Source organism: Crocodylus siamensis, chromosome 2 (assembly GCF_052110815.1).
Source record: "Crocodylus siamensis isolate JL-2025a chromosome 2, ASM5211081v1, whole genome shotgun sequence".
Taxonomy (NCBI): Eukaryota; Metazoa; Chordata; order Crocodylia; family Crocodylidae; genus Crocodylus; species Crocodylus siamensis.
Genome location: NC_143396.1, coordinates 91,878,259 through 91,899,457, shown reverse-complemented (window position 1 = coordinate 91,899,457; position 21,199 = coordinate 91,878,259). Strand labels below are relative to the sequence as shown.

The following is a 21,199-nucleotide window of genomic DNA, read 5'->3' as shown; positions in this document are numbered from 1 at the left end:
AGATATTTGAAAAGAAAACTGTTACTATATTAAAATAACTTCAGCTGTGTCTTGGCCATAGTCACTCTGTCACAGCCTTACTCTAATAAAACTCATTTGAAGATATTTCCATTCATTAAAGCTATATCTTTCTTGTCTTAAGACTGAAAGAATTTTCCACTGACTTCAGTAGATTGAGGATCAAGCTCTTATCCTTTAGATTAAGCTGACATTGGTAAAAACAATCATCAGCAGAGCTGCCACTGCTGAGACAGTTTAAATGAATTTAGTGGGAATGTTCCTGTTGATTTTAGTAAGTTTGAGTGGACCCAAACTACAACAGGCTGTATTCTTTAGCTCTTTTACAGGATGATCCTTGATGTAGCATTGACATGACTTGGAGATGGATTGGGCCCTAAATTACTTTATATTCTTGTCATTGTGTTTTCATCTGAAATCACTTGTATGTTAGCCGTATCACTATTTGAAAGATATTGTAATGCTTCTGTGTTGGAAGAATGAGGAAATGATGTGCATTTTTATTATAAATCTCAGGTGCATCTTGATTTACTTGTTGGTTATCTTCTTGTGCGATAGCCAATTTATAATGAAAGAGGTTGTCAGAAGACAAGTGAACAGGGGAAAAAATATCAGAGAGATTTAAGAAAATATGGCTCCAAGCAGACAAGCAGGGTTTACGCTTCTCTGTTCTGAGACTAAACTCTAAGGGAAAACTAATTACTAAAGAATCCTAAGCCTAGAAAAGAAAGGTAACAGGTTTGAATGGATTGTCAGTCACAGCTAGAGTTGTGTTTCTGACCTGGAGACACGCAGGCTAGGTACAAAAATTCAAAAAGACCTAGTGGAATCTATCTAAGTTACATGGTTTTCTATAAGTAGCACAGTTTAGACAGTAGCGAACAGAACACAGTTGCTCTTTGATTGAAGGGGAGGGAAGTAAACCTTAGACTGGGTTCTGCCATTTTTAAACCAGTCTGTGTGTGCTGAACTCCTATTCTGTTATGGGTACAGATTGGTTTCTGATCACTTATACTGTTAAGAGTGTAATGTCTGTACTTGGCCACAGAAGCTACAGCAACCGCTGGGATGGAGATAACAGTGCATAGAGGCCTTTATTGTTTTAGCATGCAGAGCAAAGGGTTATATGCCTATGGTGTTTCAAAGGAGCTAATTTTGACTCTCTTTGGGTGTGTCTCCATGTTCATAAATGCACCATAGTTACTGCACATTTAAATTTACTACTTGTATAATCAAGTACTAAATTTATTGTGCAGTAACTGGTGTTACTACACTGTTGCAGCAGTGCATGCCTTTTTAGTGACACTACTGTGCAGGAGCCCAATAATACTGCACAGTAGTGTTTTAGCACTGTTTGTGCTGTGACATGCTACTGCACAGCTAATGTCTCATGTAGACGTGCCCTTTGATCAGCTATTGTCACAGAACTCCCAACAAGTAAGGCTTATCAGTGCCAAATATATTTGGGTCTGAAGGGTTAGCACAGGTGGTAAACGGGAGCTGAAGCCCCATGATCTAGCTGCAGACCTGGATCATTGGTTCCACTAAGGGAACAGAAAAAATTGGGGAACCTGTCTCCAAAAAGGATGTGTTCAGGAGGGACTAGATGGACTTAAATACAATTTTCCCTGTGACTGTGACAATGGTGTCTGCATAGGACTACTGAGTAATACTAGAACAGAGTAAAAGTGCCAAACAAATGTTGATGCAGGTGAAACAAGAAGAAAAATGACTTGTGTTCTTTTTGCAGAGACAGAAGGAAGAATCCATTAGCAATTTGTGGAGATGTTCGGAGAAAGTAGAATAGACCCCAGAAAACTTGAAGTCACAATTTCTTGAGCTACCATATTCTGATGGCTAAATAAGAAACATTATCCTAGAATTAGGTCTTAATAGAAGCCATGGCTGGTGATATTGGGGGTTAAATGAGAAAGAGGGCAGTATGAACCAGATGGTCAGTTGTGGGTAGTTTGAGCAATGTGAGTTAGGAGTAGAAAATAAGAAGGTCAAATATACCCTATGTAGCAGCTGTGTCACACCATGGTCCCATCCAGGCCAGTTTCCCCAAATCAAGACCCAAAGTAGTAGAATATGCTGCTGGTAAAAGAGGCTAGAGATTGAGGAGTTCAGTGAAGGTAGAGACTAAAGACTGAGATTGGAAGTAGGGTAGGTAAAACGCTCTGATTTGAAAAGGAAGAGATGAAAGTGAGTTGGACCTTGGGTATCAAATGAACCAGGGTTCCAACAACAAATTAAAACTAGGTAAGCAGTGATAGAACACAAAATGCCAGTTTCAAAGTTTCTTCACATTTAAGGAAGGGATACTTATTTCACCATCTTTAAGAAGTCTTGTAACCTGAACGAGGCTTCCTTTAGAGTCTATTTTATCACCATTTTAATATGGCCAAAAGCCTTTGACTTATATATTCAGACTGCAGGAAGTCTAGTAAATTTAAGACAATTATTCTCCTTATATTTGAATGTACCCCAAAGGTCTATAGAAAAAAGATTTCATGGGATGCAAAAGCACAAATATTGTAACTTATGGGGAATTGGCAAACCAAATGATAGGCAGATGGAGCAGAGGCTGGGGTCATGAACCTAGATATTTAGGTTGTCAGGTTGAAACATTCCTATGAGATGTGTTGCCAGAACAGGGAGTTCTGGCTCAACAGCTAGTGTTTATGTGGAATCATGTATTGGCAATCCCCATTTGGGATACAAGGGTAACCCTCCTTTTAGTATAGTAGGAGCCTGGTAATTCTATGCTTAAGGGCTTTTGATAATTACTAATAGGGGATAGAAAGGAATTTCTTTCCCCTCATGAATGAAGCTGTCTTCTGTTTTTGTTCATTGGGGGGGGGATGGGAGGGTGTTTCTGCCTTCTTCTGAGACATTGGTACATTGGCCACAGGTTAGGTTGAAGGCTTTTCACTGGGGTTAACCCTTGCTTCTGCTGGTACTTAGAAACTTAGAGGTCCTGGCCAGAGGTTCTTGCTCTTATGCTCAGGGTCATGCTGGTCATGTCGACATGTGCATTAATGTTCTTTTAGTTAATGTGTATTAAAACTAGTACCTCCATTATGAGGTACTAAGAAAATGCACGTTAGACTGTCTTAATGTTCATTGACTAAAGAGCACAGTTTTTAAGTGACACTTAATGCGCCTTAGTTAGTGTGCATTAAAATAGGCTAAGTAGCACTTTTTTTAGTGATGTTTTACTGTGCATTAAAATAGATTAAGGCACATTAAAGTACACATGTAGACATGCCCACTGATCACTGGATTTGGGATCAGAAGGAATTTTTTTCCCTAGCTCATTTCTAACATGGACTATGGCGTTGGGGGGGTTGGTTTGGTTCGGGGTTTTTTTGCTTTTCTCTGGAATGTGAGACAGTCCTTCTCCTAGGATTTTGTAATCATATATAAACCACATAGTTCCTTGTGATTGCAGTTGTAGCACATTAGCAGTGCCCTTGCCTCCCCTGTTTTTTTATGGCATGCTATACAGCAGTGATTTTCAAATTTTTTAGACTCCAGGCACGCATTCAAGGCCATTTGTGAATTGAGTCAGACCCCAAAGCCAGAGGGATCATGCAGTGAGGGGTGGGGACTAGGCAGGGAGACCCTGTGACTGCCCTTATGTGTTTTTTTCCTAACACCTGGAACTTTAGCCTACAGACATCTGCTTATCTCCTCACATTTCCTGCAGTACCCTTTAAAGGAGCTCATGGCACCCCAGGGGACACTGACACGCTGAGAATTACTATTGAGAATTACTATTGTAGAGTGTTCTTAGTATTTGAGGTATTGTTCCTTGTAGTTGTTGTGTGAGGGTTTAAAGTGGTGATGTGGGAGATTCTTTGGCTAAATGATTGTCTGTGAATGTGGGGTACTGGACTTGATGACCCAGAAGGCCTCTGCTATGTTTCTGTGATCTAAGAATGTGGGCAAAAATGTGAACTCCAGTAGACAGAATGGCAGATGAGTACATTGGTAGCTAGACTGGTTCTTAGGAAAAACGCAAGGTACTTTTGGGAACTAGCTGGAAGGGATATGAGGGTCCCTAGAGATGGGGACCCAAAAATGGTAGGGGGGTGGGAGGAGGTTGAACACAGCTCTAAGCTGATCCCTGAGTAAATATCTCCAGGATCTGAGATGTTGTATCATTCAGAGGCTAAGATACAGACCAGCAACTGCCTAGTGACAATCCATCAGGGAAAGAGCATTGTATCATAGTAGTAGATTAACTTTCTGTTAGTTTGGCCTGAGACTGGGATGCTGCTCCACTGCTACTGTAGGCTGTGCTTGAGCACAGATGAGGCACAGCTTAAAGTGGCTATGAGTCAAATCCTTCAGGAGAGAAAGCAAACTGAGGCTTCTAAAGAATCCTACAGATGCATGATACCTCTGATATCTGAGGAGAACCACAGATAAGCATAGAGCAGCTGGCTGGTACAGTACAGAAAAAGCAGCAGTCAAGAGGGAAAAGGAAAATTTTGTCCATGGTCCCCGAGTTCATAAGTCAGTAAAAATGAAAATGATAAAGCTCTGGTAGGAAATCCCGTTTGCCCTTTTTTTTAGCAAGTGAGAGAGCAGCTTCTGAGTTCTATTTTCACACATTCAAATAGGAAGGGATAATATATGCCTCAAAAGAAAGGAGCTACAACTTTCTTAGGTCATTTTAGAAGTAACCCTACTTCATTCTTTCCTTTATGGTAGGAGAGATGTGAAGGCCATCAATTGGGGAATGCTCTGACCTGGTCCCAAGCAGGTTCTCAGCAGGCTATCAAGGCTGGCAACTCGAATGTGAAAGATAGGACTTCTACCAAGAGATGAGTAAAGGTCAGGAAACCTATTGCAAAAAGGTAAGTTCAAGCAGGAACAAAAGAGGCCTAGCCTCAATTTGCCCAATAAACTGAGCAATATGAGCACACGTTGGACACCTATATCCAAGAATCATTTTCCATTTTTTTTTTAAACAGATGACAGTTGTAGGCAATATCTTTGTCCCCATCTCTTTCAGTTCCTTTATTAAACCTGATTGGTCCTTTATTTGTGTGCTTGTACTTGAACAGGGCAGCAGTCATTACTCTTTCTTACATTCCCTTTTTTCATTGCCCAGATGCAAGTCAGTTGCATCCAGAGTGGTTTGGTGGAAAGGTTTCTGGTGACCATTATGTTAATAATATTTATTATTATTTTAAATAGTATTTTTTATTCAAGAATTGAATCCAGAGAAGAGTTAGTAGAAGCTTGAATTGTTTGTAATGGGAAGCCAAAGCTGCCATGAACTTTAAAGCAAGATAACTGTGACAAGTGCACAGTTCCATTATAGCTTAAACTTAAAAAAAAAGCCCACAGAAGAAAAGAGTAACAGAGGGGATGATCTTAAGAGTTACATCAGTCAAACAGTGCTCCAAAGCAAGGGAGAGCTCAAATACAATTTTAGCACCTCTGGCTTTCAGAACTCAGTTGGATGTAATGTCTACATCAAGGAACTGACAGAATGAAGCTAACTGGTGTGAAAAAAAACCCACTCCTTCTGAAGAAGCTTCTAAATACCAGTTGTCTAAATCTATTGATAAGCATGGATGCATTATTAATGAAGCCTGCAGCCTGCCTGGTGCTGCTCAGATGGTTCAAGCATTTAGTAGGAAATATTTCTGTGAAGTGCTGCACAGAATAATGACAGTGTCTGTCTTAAATCGAACAAATGACTGTAGCAAGCTCTGGGGAGGCTCAGAGCAAGCAGATGCTTTCCAAGTGAAAGGCAATGGGGTACCACCTGCTGTAGCAGGCAGACAGTAACAGTCCACTGAATATTGGCTAGTTAATAATTCAAGACAACAGGAACCCCTCGCTTTTCGAGCGTGGCACTGCCCCTTCATCATGAGCTTTTCATCACCCTAATGAGGTAGTTGAAAAATTAGATGCTAAAATGTCTTCCAGTTATTCCCTAAAGACAAGGATTCAAGCTGCCATAATATTGAATAAGAAGTTGTCTGTAGTATGCAAAATGAAGAGGGTTTAAAAAAATTGGTAGGATAAATGCTTTGGTTAGACATTGCTGTGTGTTACACAGTGTATATTGTGTCATTAGAAGATGAGCTGAGCTGTACATCTTTTAAAAATAAGGCCTCTCTTGTAAGAAAATCCCTGTGTTAAAAAAAATTAAAACTCAATTTATTACAGGTTTGTTGGCAATCCTGCTAGCAACAAGTAAAAGAGTTTAGGGAATTGGCAAATGCTTTGAAAAGCTTATGTGCAACAAATCAAATGCTTCCTGAAGTAGGATCCTATTTTCTTGTTCATTAATTGTATGACACCCTCCCTATCCCCTGCCTGAAAATACATCCTCTTTCAAAAGTTAGATATAGTTTTCAAGCAAACTTTACTGGCTTTTATGGATTACCATCAACAGGAACAGTACTCCTTGCACAAACACTGATGCTGTATGTGCATTAATAGACATCATGGGCTTTAATAGACATCATGGGCTCATCCACATGAGCACACACATGTATCTTGCAGTGTCTCAAAGCCCTTTGAGAATGGGACCAGGCAGGGCAGCAATCCAGGAGGCTGGGGGAGCAATTGGGGGTTGGGCATGTGGGCCTGGTAGGGGGTGGCCCCAGTGGGGGCCAATCCATGAGCTGTGCAGGGGGGCTGCGCCCTACAGGGGGCAGGGGACCCACCCCTCCTGAGTAGAGCCCCCACACAGTCCCTCCTCAAGCCACCCACACCTACCCACACACCCCACAGCCTCCCACATACATACACCCTTCATGGCCAACTGCCAGACGGGTTGAGACCTGCTAGCAGGAGCAGTGGCTGCAGGGGCAGCTGTCACCACATCCGGGTTAGTGAAGGGGTCACAGGGAGCTCTAATTGCTCTATGGTAAGAAAAGCAAAGGCAAAACAGCAAAACATATAGATATTTAGAATTCATTTTATTATGACAATAGAAACACTGGTAGGCTTCCAAATTGCTTTAACACTGTAGATATATCAATAAAACATTGTCAAACTGATTGTTGTTTCTCTGTCTGTCTCTTTATATATAATGGTCTTTTGTTTTAATCGTGGAGGAACATGGATTTTGGGGTATTTTACAGAGTGACTATGGGATTTTTTTTTATCAAGGATTTTTCAGTTTTCAAATAGGGAACACCAGAATTCCTGCTAGGGAGGCAAGTGGCAGGACCCTGCTTGCTCAGAGCTGGTATCTTGGACCCAGCTGGAAGTGGCTGACTTCCTGGCCAGCTGGGGCCAGGAGGACATGCTTTGACAGTTCAAAGCAGGCCACCACACTGGGAACATCTTCCAGGTGATAGCTGCCCAGATGGCTGGGCAGGAGGCACACATGGCAGTTGTGCCATACAAAGGCCAACTCTGCAGCTGGCCCAGAGGGGCAAATGCCTCTACTGGCTGTGCAGTCCCCATCCAGGTCTGGCAGGTGTGCTGCAGGTCACAGCCAGGCAGCAACCCCCACTGCTAGACTGCTGCAGTGGATAAAAGGTGCTGAAGAAGCCCTCTCTGGGCTGCTTCAAGAACCAGCTGGCCCAAGGGGTAGTGTCCCCAGATACCAATTGGCTGGGCCCCGGAAGCTCCTGAGAATGAGTAGCCCTGAGCTACTAGACAGGACAGCTTTTTGTACTGATGGGGCCAGGACAGGGCAGCCTTTTATACTGCTGGGGACAGCACAGGTCCTGGCCCTGGGCTCTAGCTCCCCTGGCTGCAGATTTGGGAGAAGCCAGGTGGGGTTATTTTGCCCCAAGTAGCACAATTTGCCCCACACCAAAGTGCAGGTCCGGGCACATGCACTGAGGCAAAAAGTCCTGGCTCAAATTTGCACTGCTTCTATTTGAGCTGCTACGATTACAAGTGCTTTCATGTGTGGATACACCCCATGGGGATTGTTGGTATTGCTTGTCTTTAAAAACGCCAACTCAGGAAAGGTTCCGTTTCATTCATTTGCTCCTAACTTATGGTAATTTTCTTTCACCACTGATCATTGCTAATTTGGTTTTGAATTATTGAGTGATAGTTTGAGATGCATCCTATTTACATTTGGTCCTCTACAAATGAGCTGAGAATACTCATAATTAAAAATGTTAGAAACTCTCTTCTCTTCTCATCATAGGGCCAGAGTTTACTACCCTAATTTACACTCAATGCTTTACTCAGTCAGAAATCCTATTGGTTCCAAGTAGAATTTAGTATAGTGTTCATGGAATAAGGAACTATCCTGTGTGAATGAGAGGGTCAGAATCTACCCTTGAGTGTAAATTTGTGGTAAATAGTAATGAAAAAAATACTGGTACAAAGAATGTGCCACGTCTTATGATAATGGTAGTCATAAAAAGAGTCATTTGTTCTAAAACTAAGATGGGCACATTTGTTCTAAAACTGAACTGGGAAATCAGCAAAATATGTAACATAAAATAGTATTATGCCTAAATACAGTCCCTCTCTTTTCTTCAGTATGTGTATGTGGGCGGTATCTTGTCCATCTCCCTGCTTGACTATAGAGCTGTTACCTAGATCCTTTCTAGTCGCTTCCTACTTGGCTCTCTGATACTAATTTTAAAAAAACAGCAACAAATCCATATATGTCTCTTCTTATTCTATCTCTTCCCCTATCCCCAGTGGTTTTATATGGACAAGCCATATTTAATGAGAACACAGGTTGAACAACAAATTACCTCTTCAAGTGGGTCACTGGCTTCATTGTTCATTTAGATCTTGTCACCTTGTACTCTTGAGGAAGGTTCTGTACAGATGGTTCCCTTTGATATTCAAATCCCAACATTTTAGACTCCTATTCAGTAGGTTTAGGAATCTCCCTGGGTTTGTTCTTCATTACTAGTGTGGGTACCATTTCTCCTATGTGTTACTGGGCTTGAAACCAGCTACGTGCTTCTTCTGTATCAGTTTTCTCAGGATTTAGCTACATCTAGTGAAAATAGCTAGCATGTTTACACATCCAGTTTGCCCATACCCAGCTTAAGATAGTGTAAGCTTTTGGGCTTCATTCCAAAAGTCTAAGAAAAGCATGAGAAGTCATAGACTTGGCATCTGTCAGCCCCCCATCTTTAAGAGGAATGGTGTTTTGACCTGTCAGGAGCTGATCTGCACTTATTGGAATGATAGGACCTAGAGGTCAACAAACCTAATAAGGAGCTTAGAATTCTCTTTGCTCTCAGTATTGCATTCCCTGTCAGCCCATTCCCTTATGGGTAATAAAGACTTCTGATATTACCCTCACTGTCAGCAAGTTTAATACATATAGTATTAACTGCAGGCCTGGACCAGATCCCAGCAAGCAATCCCTTGATGGGCAAGCCCTTGCAGACAGACTTCTACACCCATGGGAATGGTCATCCCAGGCAATTGGCTAACGTCCAAATCTTTAGAGCAGGTTCTTCAGTCACTAAGCGCAAGTCTGCATGGCTCCTTATCAGTGAATAGACTTTCTGCTGTGAAATAAGCCCTGCTCATTTGTGCCCACTTCACTCACCTGGGATCACAAACTTGCAGGATGGATGGTAGGTCTGTGTGAAGCTTTGGTCCCTGATTCGATTCAGCAGAGATTCAGCTTGATTTGGTGGCCGAATCTCTGAATCCAAATCAAATCAGTGGACCCTTTAATCTCTCCAAATCAAATCAGAACCCTCCAAATTGATTCAGAGATTGGGACATAGACACAGCTTTAAATGTTTTTTCTACATACCTCTAGGCAGCAGGCAGCTCATCAACACTGCAATACTGGGGCATGTGGAGCATCCCACAGAAGCACAGGGGACTCCCCAGCACACTTAGCAGCAGACCCAGAAGTGAACCAGAAGTGCTTCCAGTCCACCGGGAAGCACGCAGGACCATCCCCCACCCGCCAGGCCCCCCTCTCCCTGCCCATGCCCCAGCTTGGTGACTGGTGCCTCCTGGGTGCGGAGGGGTCACTTGGGGCCCCTTTGTGACCAATACCTGAGTGGGGGGGTTCCCAGAGTTCTCCCCAGTGGACTCAGAAGTGGACTGGAAGTGCTTCTGATCCACTTCCAGGTTAACCGCTGAGCACATGGAGGGCCCCCCCACACTCCTGTGGGACGCTCCATCTGCCCCAGCATCGCAGCGATCACGAGCCGTACTGGTACCTCGAGGTATATAGAAAAAACATTTCAAGCTGTGTCTATGTCTGAATTGCTGATTCTCCAAATCAGCATCGAATCTTCAGATTCAGATTCGGCCGAATCAAATCAGGGACAGTGATCTGAATCAACAAATTAAATCACTGTCCCTGATTCAGGCTGAATTCGAGTCTGAATTGAATAGGGCCTGCTTCACACACTCATAATGGATGGCTCAGTGCCACCACAAACATGCTGCCAGTATAATCAGGAGAGGACATATATGACTGGGGCTTAATTCTCAGCAATGTGCCCGGTTTCAGTGCTCAGTCTCATTTACTATGTAGATATATCACCAGTAACTGGTCAAGAAAAAACCCTCAGACTGGTGTTTTCAGCCCTTTTAAGATACTGATTAATTTTCTGACTCTGGACACTTTTTAGATCAGTAATTCTCAATCTTTTTAGATCCAAGGTACCCCTCAGTAGACTCAAGGCACCTCTCAGAAAATGTTAGGTCTTAGATTTCACTCAGTTTTTGACAACAGAAGAATAAAGCTATGCTTTTGTGGCAAAAAAACCTCAGAAAAACTGTAAGTCAGAATGTTGTTAACACTATTGATTTCTATTTGAAATCTCTGGGTTTATCCTGTAGATCATGTTTGCATACCTAACCGTGCTAACATTATATGACACTCTGAGAAACCTTGCAAAGATCACAAGGTGGCACGCTGGTTGAGTATCATTGCTTTAGCTTATATTTAGGGACCTACTTAAGTTGCAGTGAAACTAAACACTTTTCCTGGGCTGATCATGGCATATAGGGCAAATTTCACAGATATTTCCTAGGTGTGCTTCCCTGACCCCATCCTTTAGTGCTGATTGGCAGAGAAACCCCTGCCAGGGGGAGGAGGGACAAGGGGGCAGTCACTGTCTTGTTTGCTGCCCTTCACTTCACCCCACCAGCTAGCACCTTCTCCCTCACCCCAGGTGGGCTGCAAGGCCATACCACATCAGCAAGGACTGCTGGCTCCCACTTATTTTTATTAAGTTTATTTTTTTAAGTTGATTTTGTGGACTATCCTGCATTTTGTGTTTTCCACAAAATCCATAAAATTGTGAATTGAGTAGACCCCTGCTTATATTCTGGCTGCCTGACTCTGTAGTCTTGGTCCTAAGCACTGAGCTGGACTGTCTATGCCCTGGTCATTACACAGCTATACATGTATGCACCGCTATCAAACCAGTGCACACTTAGCAGCTTCTGATGATTATAGTGATGTAATGGTCCTTTCACAATCATTATTTGTTTTACACCAAATTACTGTATTCAATACATGAGCTATAGGCAATGGCATATCATTTTTTTCTTTTACTTAGACAAATCCCTTTTGGAAGATAGACTATAATATCTCTTTTTGAAACATTATTATTGGAGTGCATCAGTTCAACAGCCCACAGCTTGAAAGTCTCTTTATGCTGATTGCCATAAAATAGCCCGTTACAGTTTCCTGGAGTAGTTGAGGAATTAAAAGCTAAGTCCAATACTTAAAGTTATCTGGTGAGGAAACAGGCAGAATAGATTATCGTCGATTATCCGACCTTCCCCTCTAGCAGGTGGGTTTACTGTACCCACAAAACCGCAGGAGGGAATTCAAGTGGGAATACTAAGCTATAGCATTGTTGCATTTATAGTATTATGTAAGATATAATAGCAGCTCCTCCAGATAAATATAAAGAAATGTTAATGGCTGAGCTAGGAAGAGCTTTATTATGTTTACCTCCTCTGAGGGTTGTTCTTTTGCACACCTCACCAAAGGTTTTAGGAACAGAGGCTATGAAATCTCATACACACTGGTTGTAAGATACTTTTAGAGTGTAGACAAAAATGATAATTTTTGCCTGATCTGGCCACAGAAAGCAGCTTATATCCATGACTAAAGACAAGTACATGGCTGCAGACTGCTTCAAAAATGATAAATCAGGCAAAAATCTGAACCCCCATTATATGAGTGGTCAGATGATGTTTCAAAACAGAGCATCTTCTGTAACTTCTGTCTGCGCTGCCTCTCAGACTCAAGCTGTTTTCAGAACGGGAGAGGAAACGGAGCGGAGGGTTTGGAGTTTGTGGGGGGTTCCGCCTCTACTGGAGGGTGGAGTGGGTATATTGGAGCACCCCTGAGATGGAAGGGGGCTCCAATACACCCACTCCAGCACTGGCTGGGGAACCCTAGAGTGATCACTCTTCCTTTTTGCCCCTCCCATTCTGAAACAGGGACAGACTGGGAGAGAGGAGGGGCCATTGCTAGGGGAAACTGGCTGCCTACTCCCATCCAGCAGCTACATTCCCCTCCCTCCTGGAACCAACAGTTAACTTCTGTTTGGTTTGGAGGATCGTTGTAATTCATAACACTTCCTGCAAAGCATTCTCAGTCAGAACAGATAGCTACACTTCTGTCTGCCCTCTTAATGACTAAAAAGTGACAGTTCATCACCCCATTGTAGACTTTACCGGTTTTACTGCTCCACAATATTCCCCCATTAGCCCTCAGAAAAGACTCCTGGGGCAAGATGCAGTAATAAATAATATCAGTAAGAGTCAAATTGTGATTCACCTTTTTCCGTGGTGGAGCTCCTTACTCCATGTGAAATTGCTTTTAAGTCAATAGGAATATTTGCAGACTGAAACCCTACAAAACCTAGGCAAGTGCATCCCAGTCTTGAGTCTTGGTGATAGTAAGAACCATCTTTTCAAACCTACAAAATATGCATTTGATAATGGGATGTTCCTGGGATATTACATACTGGGATACACAAAACATACAAATATCCATTGATATCCATATCTGAATGTATCTGCTTTAATTACGTGCACCTTTTGCATACAGATTTTCCAATCCTGCTCCAGATGCCTATTTTTGAAACATTAAGTGTGTGCATGTGCACACACTTTAAATTAGAAAAGCAAAGGACCTGAAAATGTAAAGGGTGACTGGTTGCAACTGGTCACAGAGTTGGGAAATTAAATCTCTAAGAAGCAAGCTATGTTACTGAAGGGTATGTTTTAATAGCATCTGAGGTAAAACCTCTCTGACTGTCTGTTTTACACATCTGTCTGTCTCGTTGGTGACAGCAGCCACTAAGAGTTGCTGCCAGAAGCAGGCAGTGCTCTCTCCTTCCCCCATTCTATTTTTGCAGAAAAAGAAAGAGAAGGAGGGAGCTGAAGAAGGGCTCAGCAGCTCAAGGTTCTCCTGTGAACAGTGGGATGACTTTTCTGTTTCTTTCTTCTTTCCTATTTTCCATATCCCTGCAGAGAACCCTGTATGGAAGGCATCCACGGTGGGGTTCTCCAGTGAATGGTGAACCCCACTGCAACAGCCTCCACACTTTCATGAGGGGAGAAACCCTTGGGAAACTCCAGAAGGAAGTCAGATTAATTTTGAGAGAGGCATGATGTGTGGGTAGAACTGATGGTGCAGGTCAGGGGAACATGACTGATTTGAGTTTTGGTGGATGAAACATTTTCTGGGAAGGGGAACAAGTAGGTATGGAGGTGAGGACAACCTTAAGAATTAGCTAAGGCTCTTACTCATACCACTTGTGACCAGTTATAGCAGGAAACATCAAATACAGTTTTCCTTGGCTTTCAAACGAAGGCACAATAAGATATGTTTTGAACAGAGGTTTGATCTTGAATGGTAATTGCCCATCCACATTAATAGCTTTGTATAAAATTAGAGTCAAGAGGCAAGAATACTCTTTTCATAAGTTTTTATAAGCAAGGCCAATGAAAACTTTTTGGCAGGACTCCCTTGAGTCTTTACCACTCAGGTTCAGCAGACTGAGAATCCTCTGGCATCTCCACTAATATAAAAATTGGGCCTTTTATTGAATCAAATGTAGAAACGAATAACAGCGTCCTTAGACTGTAAACTGCTTCTGACAGCTGATTTTTCTTGATATATGCTTGTACAATGTGTAGCACAATGGGGCCCTGATTAGGTAAAGCTACTAAGGGTAATGGGACAAGAAATGAGATTAGGTTTAGATACCGTTCTAGGCAAAGGACATCAATCTGGTTCAAGTCAATAGTGAATGGAAGTCATTATATTTTGAAAACTACATGCTAATGTGTATGTAATCCATCAGAGGCCTTAGTTCACTTTTTAGTGGACAAATGTGTCTTCATTGAACATGGCATACTTGCTGACACAATCGTCACAGAAACCAATATTTAAACAAACCATGGAACAGGACTGAGGGACATCAACAGGGCACTGTAAACAGGATGGCTGCTGTTTCTGTTGGATGTGTCCTTGAGATAAGGAGTGTCTGCCTCCAGGGAAACTTAATTTACAGTAAGTTTGCTTTAAATATCCATTGATTTCCCCTCCCAACCCCACCACCCAGCAGGTATATTTGTCTAAATACAGCATCAAGCATAATCAGAACATATAGAACATCAGAACATAATCAGAACAACATATACTGGATCAACCTCATGTGAAAGGCCATACTTTCAGCAACCCACAAATTAGCTTCAAATTTTGCACAATAGCTATTACTGGTAAAACTGAATCTGCTCACAGAACTGAATGGCTTGCTTGGTTTTTGTGTGCTAATCAGCTAAGGTGTCCAATTTGCTCATGCAAGTAAGTGTTTGTACACAAAATAGGTACATATATACTATTGCAGGCGCAGTATGATGCCAAAATGGAAGAGCAAGTGTGTAAGCCAGACCTGAAATTGTGGTTTATAATACAATTTTTAAATTAATATTATTTTTAATGTACATGAATACTAACTGGTATTTCCATATGGTCACGTTATGTGCAGAGATCCTACTAGCTGTAGTCAGCTTTGTGCTCTTCTAGGCAATCTGTTTTTTTTGAAGGCATTATTCTAGGTTGTCAGATCCTCAGATATCAACAGAGCCTATGACAGTCCCAACGAATGATATACATCTACTTTGCATGCTATAGTACATTTCACTAGTAGAAAAAGGAGGAAACTGCCGAATTTTTCACCAACACTGCCAAGCAGACAGGATTTAAGGAGGAGAACATAATAGTGTTATTCAAAAGCACCTTTGATCAAGAGAAGTTTAAGCTTTTGAAATATCTTGCAAGTGGCTAGCCTGGAATGAAATTTTTAAAGGCTGCAAGGATCTTAGAGTCTTCAAAGGTGTGCCTTCTGTCAAAAATCATGATGATTACCCTGCTATCCTAGGCTTTGCTAATAGGAGAATTTCTCTCTTCATACATCAACATTAACATCTCAGTCTGGCAGAGGAACAGTCAATAAAGTTAGTTTGAAATGTAGAGAAGAATTGTTTCCTTGAACTCTTTCAAGAATGGCTCAATAGGCTTGACAAGGAAGCCACCAAGTTACATCGGGGTGGGCAATTATTGGGCTGGAGGGCTATTTAAGTAGCTTCGGTGAGCTGTTGAGGACAAGGTAGTTGTGGGGGAGAGGGGGCAAATGATCCTATCCAGGTCACTGGCCACCACTGGGACCCTGAGGAGGGAGGGCTGCACCCTATGCCACTCTGCTTTGCTGCAGCCAGGCTTGGGCCATGCAGCACGGACTCCTTCACCCTGTCATGTCCATCCCACCCCCTACCTGGCTTCCTGTTGGCACTGTAGAGCCCTGGTGCTGTAGTCACTGGCCACCAGGCCCACATGGGACGGGTCATGATGCAGTGTGCTGAGTAGCCGTACTGCCTGCTCCCCTGCCCCTTGCAATGAGCCCCTGCTGCCACGCCACACTGGAAAAGTTGGGGGTGGCTGCTCTGTGCAGGTCCAGCTGCTGGTGGCTGAGGAGCAAGGACTGTGCAGCCACAGTGCCAACAGGAAGCTGGCAGAGGGAGATGGATGTAGGGGCATGGAGGAATCTGCATGCTGTGTGGCCTGGCCACAGCTGCAGATGAGTGGAGTGGCCCAGAGCACAGTCCTCCCTCCTCATGCTCCCAGTGGCAGCTGGACAGCTGGATAGGATCAACATGTGGCCTGAATACGTCCTGTGGGCTGTATTTTGCCCCTCCCTGAGGTAGATGCTGAAGGGAGATTAGAATAAAAACAACAGTGTGTGAGGGCTGTGTCCACTATTTGGTATTTACCCAGAAATTGGATAAATATCTAGGTCTAGTGACCTAACTGTAAGATAAGGCCAGACAGTCCTTCGAAGAGTTTGTTTTATTGTATCAGGGTAAAAATAGCGATGCTACACGTAATGTGTTAGCAATGAAAACCATTCCATGAATCTCTTCCCCCTCAAAACTGATGTGGGACTTGGTCTACAATTATACTTACCTAACTTGTAATAATGTTGTGAGTACATCAGTTGCATAGTGCTAAGTATTCCTATTATTTTTATTTTAATAGAGGGTTTGAGCAACTTTGTCATTACACTAATTAGTTTTTCATTATAAGTCCAATTTTAACACTTCACAGGTAATAAAGCTAAAATATACACCTGAAATTATTCACAGTGGTCCTTTGTCAGAAGGAAAATTTGGGCTGTCAGCAGAGTCAGGAGATGGGTGCTCCACATGACTTCACCTGAAGCTCCAAAAGGTGAACAGCCTTCTTTTTCCAGAATTCAGTGTGTTCTTCCCACATTCAGCGAGATGTCGTCAGCTTCTCAATCTGTATTTTCCTTTTTTTTGGATAAACTATTATTACCACAGCTAAATAAGGACCACAGCTACAAGGGGTCCTTGAGGTGGGCTAGATCAGTGGTGTTCAACCTTTTTGCTCTGTGGGCTGGATCTGGCCCATGGTCCTGATCCAGGACCCAGGGCAGTTGTGGTGGGGCCCTCAGCTGTGCTCACCCCACTCCCAACTGGGTTCTGTGGAGGGAAGGGGGCATGGCCTGGCCCTGATTCAGCTGCTAGGGGACATGGCCTGGCCCCATCCAGCCATCGGTTGGGGTGAGGGAGCATGATGCAGCCTCTACCCAACATATGGAGCTTGGGGTTTGGGAATTTGGCAGGGGGAAGGGTGGCCATATTAATGGTCACCACTCCCCGGCCACCAAATCTCCTGACCTGTGGGGAGCCCTAAGCTGGAAATCATGAGCATCTCTTGTCTACATGAAATAGGGTGCTATATTTCATCCCCTTTCTCACTCATACAGTTTTATTTCTACTGATGATTTGTTCTATGGGTTGTAGTTCTGCTCTCTTAGATTCTTAGAAATTGATCTAAATTGCATTTGTGTCTTTCACAGAATTTTTCTGAATAACACTGATACCCTTCATATCAGAATCTGAGTTCCTAGCTGTGAAGCAGAGATAAGTTGTGCTTTGTTGGGTTGCTCTGCGAATTGAATAATATTTATACAGTGATTACAAATAGGATATTCTAGTGATGCCACGTATTACCACATTAGCATCAGGACATACCATACTTTTGTCCATAAGGTATAATACCATATATGTGAACGTAAAATATCATAATTTCTGGTAGCTGCAGAAATGCTTCCATTCTTCTGCATGGAATTTCTTTCTGGCTTGCATGTGGGAATATTTTTTTTTTAAGATTTTGATTTTTTCTAGATTTACTAGAAAAGAATTTCATGGCGCAATCTAACCTTGTAAGAGGAACAATAAAGTATAACAGCCATAGGACTGTGACAGAGTGGAGAAGCTTGTAGTGTGCAGAAACAGACAAAACAAAACAATAAGAATATTGGACTTAAATTCTGCGTATTTAGTTTCTGATTGAGTTTCTGTCACAAAATACCCATTTTCTTTGGTTGCTCTGTGTTGTGTGTGAAACGAGAACATGGCTGTGCTTTCTCAAGAACCCACACAAAGCTGCATGGTTTCAGACCAGAAACTTGTAAGGAAGCTGGGAGGTACACCTTATATTTGAACTATAATTCAAAGAGAACAAAAAAAATCTAGGTCTAGATGATCCTCTTGAAGAAAGCAAGCATTGAGTGTATGACTCATACTAAAGTGTCTCTTGTTTTACCCATAAACAAATTAACTTTTCCTACAGCCCCGTTCTTGTAGCAAGTATTGGAACTTTGTAGGGAGCGCCTGACTTAGCCCTCTAGGGACAAAAAGTTAGGATCTAAGCTACAGTAGTCCTAAATAAAAAGGGCTTTAGGAATAACAGCATCTGCAGTATATATGATGGGATTGTTCTGATGAGTTTAAGAAACAAGCATAGAAAATTATGACTTCTGATTCTTTACAATGACCATTTGGTTTGTTGGAGCTGGTGAGGACTCTTGTCAGTTCACACCCATTCCTATATGCAGTCTAGTAGTTTCATAGTAGCTAGAGTCGGAAGGGACCTAGGAAGATCATCTAGTCCGACCCCCTGCCTTGGCAGGAAAGAGCACCGGGGTCAGATGACCCCGGCAAGATGCTCATCTAACTTCCTTTTAAAAATCCCTAGGCTAGGAGCCTGCACCACTTCCCCTGGAAGCTGGTTCCAGGCCCTAGCCACCCTGACTGTGAAGTAGCGCCTCCTAATATCTAATCTAAATCTACCCTCCGCCAGCTTGTGACCGTTATTCCTGGTCACTCCTGGCAGCGCACGGGGGGAACAGGGACTCCCCCAATACCTGCTGATCCCCCCCGACCAGTTTGTAGCAGGCCACAAGGTCCCCCCTTAACCTTCTCTTGTGGAGGCTAAACAGGTTCAGGTCCCGTAGCCTGTCCTCATAAGGCTTGCCCTGCTGACCCCTGATCATACGAGTGGCCCTCCTCTGGACTCTTTCCATATCGTCCACGTCCCTCTTGAAGTGTGGCGCCCAGAACTGGACGCAGTACTCCAGCTGCGGCCTGACCAGTGCCGCATAGAGGGGGAGGATCACCTCCCTGGACCTGCTCGAGATGCATCTGTGGATGCATGACAGGGTACGGTTGGCCTTCTTGACTGCCTCCCCACACTGCCGGCCCATGTTCATCGTGGAGTCAATGACGACTCCAAGATCCTTTTCCGTCTCCGTGCTGACAAGAGGGGAGTTCCCCAACCTGTAAGTGTGGTGCCGGTTCTTCCTCCCCATGTGCAACACCTTGCACTTATCAGTGTTAAACCCCATCCTATTCTCATCCGCCCACCGTTGCAACCTGTCAAGGTCAGCTTGTAGCCTGTTGCACCCTTCTAGTGCACCCACATCCCCCCACATCTTAGTGTCATCAGCAAACTTGAACAGGGTGCTTTCTACCCCCTCATCCAAGTCACTGATGAAGATGTTGAACAGTGCGGGCCCGAGGACCGAGCCCTGCGGAACCCCACTGCCCACGTCCTTCCAGGTTGAGAAGAACCCATCCACTACCACCCTCTGGGTGCAGCCCTCGAACCAGTTGGCTACCCATTTGACCGTGTGGGCATCGACACCACAGTCTCCCAGCTTTTAGATGAGGACAGGGTGAGAGACAGTGTCGAAAGCCTTCTGGAAGTCCAGAAAGACTACATCCACAGCAACCCCTGCGTCTAATGATTTGGTGACCTCATCGTAAAAGGCCACCAGGTTGGTCTGACAAGACCTGCCACTGATGAACCCATGTTGGTTGCCCCTGAGCATGCATTCCCCCACAAGGCCCTCCTGGATGTGTCCCAGGATAATTTTTTCAAAGAGCTTACCCGGGATTGAGGTAAGACTAACTGGCCTGTAATTTCCCGGGTCCTCTTTTTTTCCCTTTTTGAAGATAGGGACCACATTGGCCCTCTTCCAGTCCTCCAGCACCTCACCAGAGCACCACGAGTGCTCATAGAGCCGCGCCAGGGGTCCCGCAATGACCTCGGCCAGTTCCTGTAGAACCCTAGGGTGAAGATCGTCTGGACCAGCGGACTTGAACACGTCCAGCCTCTCCAGAAGTACCCTAACTAACTCCTCACTAACCCCTGGCCCAGGCGAGTCTCTCCCGGGGCCCGAGGGGGGCCCAGCAGGGAGGTGGCTGAACTGGTCCCTACTTAGTAGGTCTTCCCTAAGTTAGAAAAATCCTATTTCATATTATTAAAAAAATACTTTTATGATTTCTTAAGGAGTAGACCTAACCTGGTCTGGATTTAACCAATCCTAGGCTGTACCATTACATGTTAAGAGTGTAATGCACAGGTTGGTTGCTAGAACACAAAAATGATTGAGCACGAGATTACTTACCACTTTTTCAGGATATGGGAAGGAAAATATTCCTATAACTGAAGTTGCATCAATTTTAATGTATTAGACCTGGGGTTATATTGTATTTCTTTTATATAGATGTTTGGAAGATTTCAGATAAGTTGCAACTTTCAGAACTGACTAACATGTTTTCTTTAAATTGTTCCTTTCAAGAATTGCTTTTTTCCATAACTTCTCCCCTCCATCTGTGATTTAAAGTGTCAAGTTACTCCCTTATTTAAACTGAGATCTGAGAAGAATTTTAACAATGAAGATAAGTGGTCAGTTAGAATGAAGTCCTGGATGTTTGCTAGAGTCCATGTTACAGCCAAGACTATTTTTAATGAAGAAACAAGGACTCTTGCTCCGTCTTCTCTATCCTCATTTTAAAGAAAGAACTGGTGCATTTTAAAGTACATCTTAAATAAGTTTGCAATTTTGGCATCTTACGGTGCCAGAGCAGTGAAACGAACCATAAATGAGAAACATCAAAAGTAACTTAGAAAGAATTTTTTTTAATATTAAAGCAATGAATCACAGTCCAAATTAACAAGTAAAGGAATCTGCCTATAATGAAATCTTTTTTCCAACATAACACTTCATTATAAAGGGAGTTTTTCTATAATAGTAGCAAGTGTAATTACATTTTTATATATAATTAGGACATTATTATCATTTCACCATATCAAAGTTCATTATAAGACATCTCCAATGCATTTTTTATAGAGCAAAAATAAAAAGAGAACAGGGGTCCTTCAATTAGACTAGTATAAGGACATCCACAGAGACTGAAGGAAGCTGATCAAACAGCTTAGCCCAAAAGGGACCAGGTGGAACGCTCATTGCTTTTATGGCATAGAGAAGTTGCATTTTTACATATCCTGCTTAGTTATTAATTATACTTTTCCCTACTCAATTGTTTGGGAGAC

The 21,199-nt window shown here is 43.0% G+C and overlaps 1 long non-coding RNA gene across 1 annotated transcript in view; it reads left to right on the top strand.

The window, feature by feature from the left end:
• The window catches only part of LOC149870502 (uncharacterized), a 147,520-nt gene that overhangs the window by 90,248 nt on the left and 36,073 nt on the right, over positions 1 to 21,199 (top strand). Inside the window, exon 6 of the long non-coding RNA XR_016440772.1 lies at positions 4,741 to 4,886. This is a non-coding gene — a long non-coding RNA (uncharacterized LOC149870502). The remainder of the gene's footprint in view (positions 1 to 4,740; positions 4,887 to 21,199) is intronic.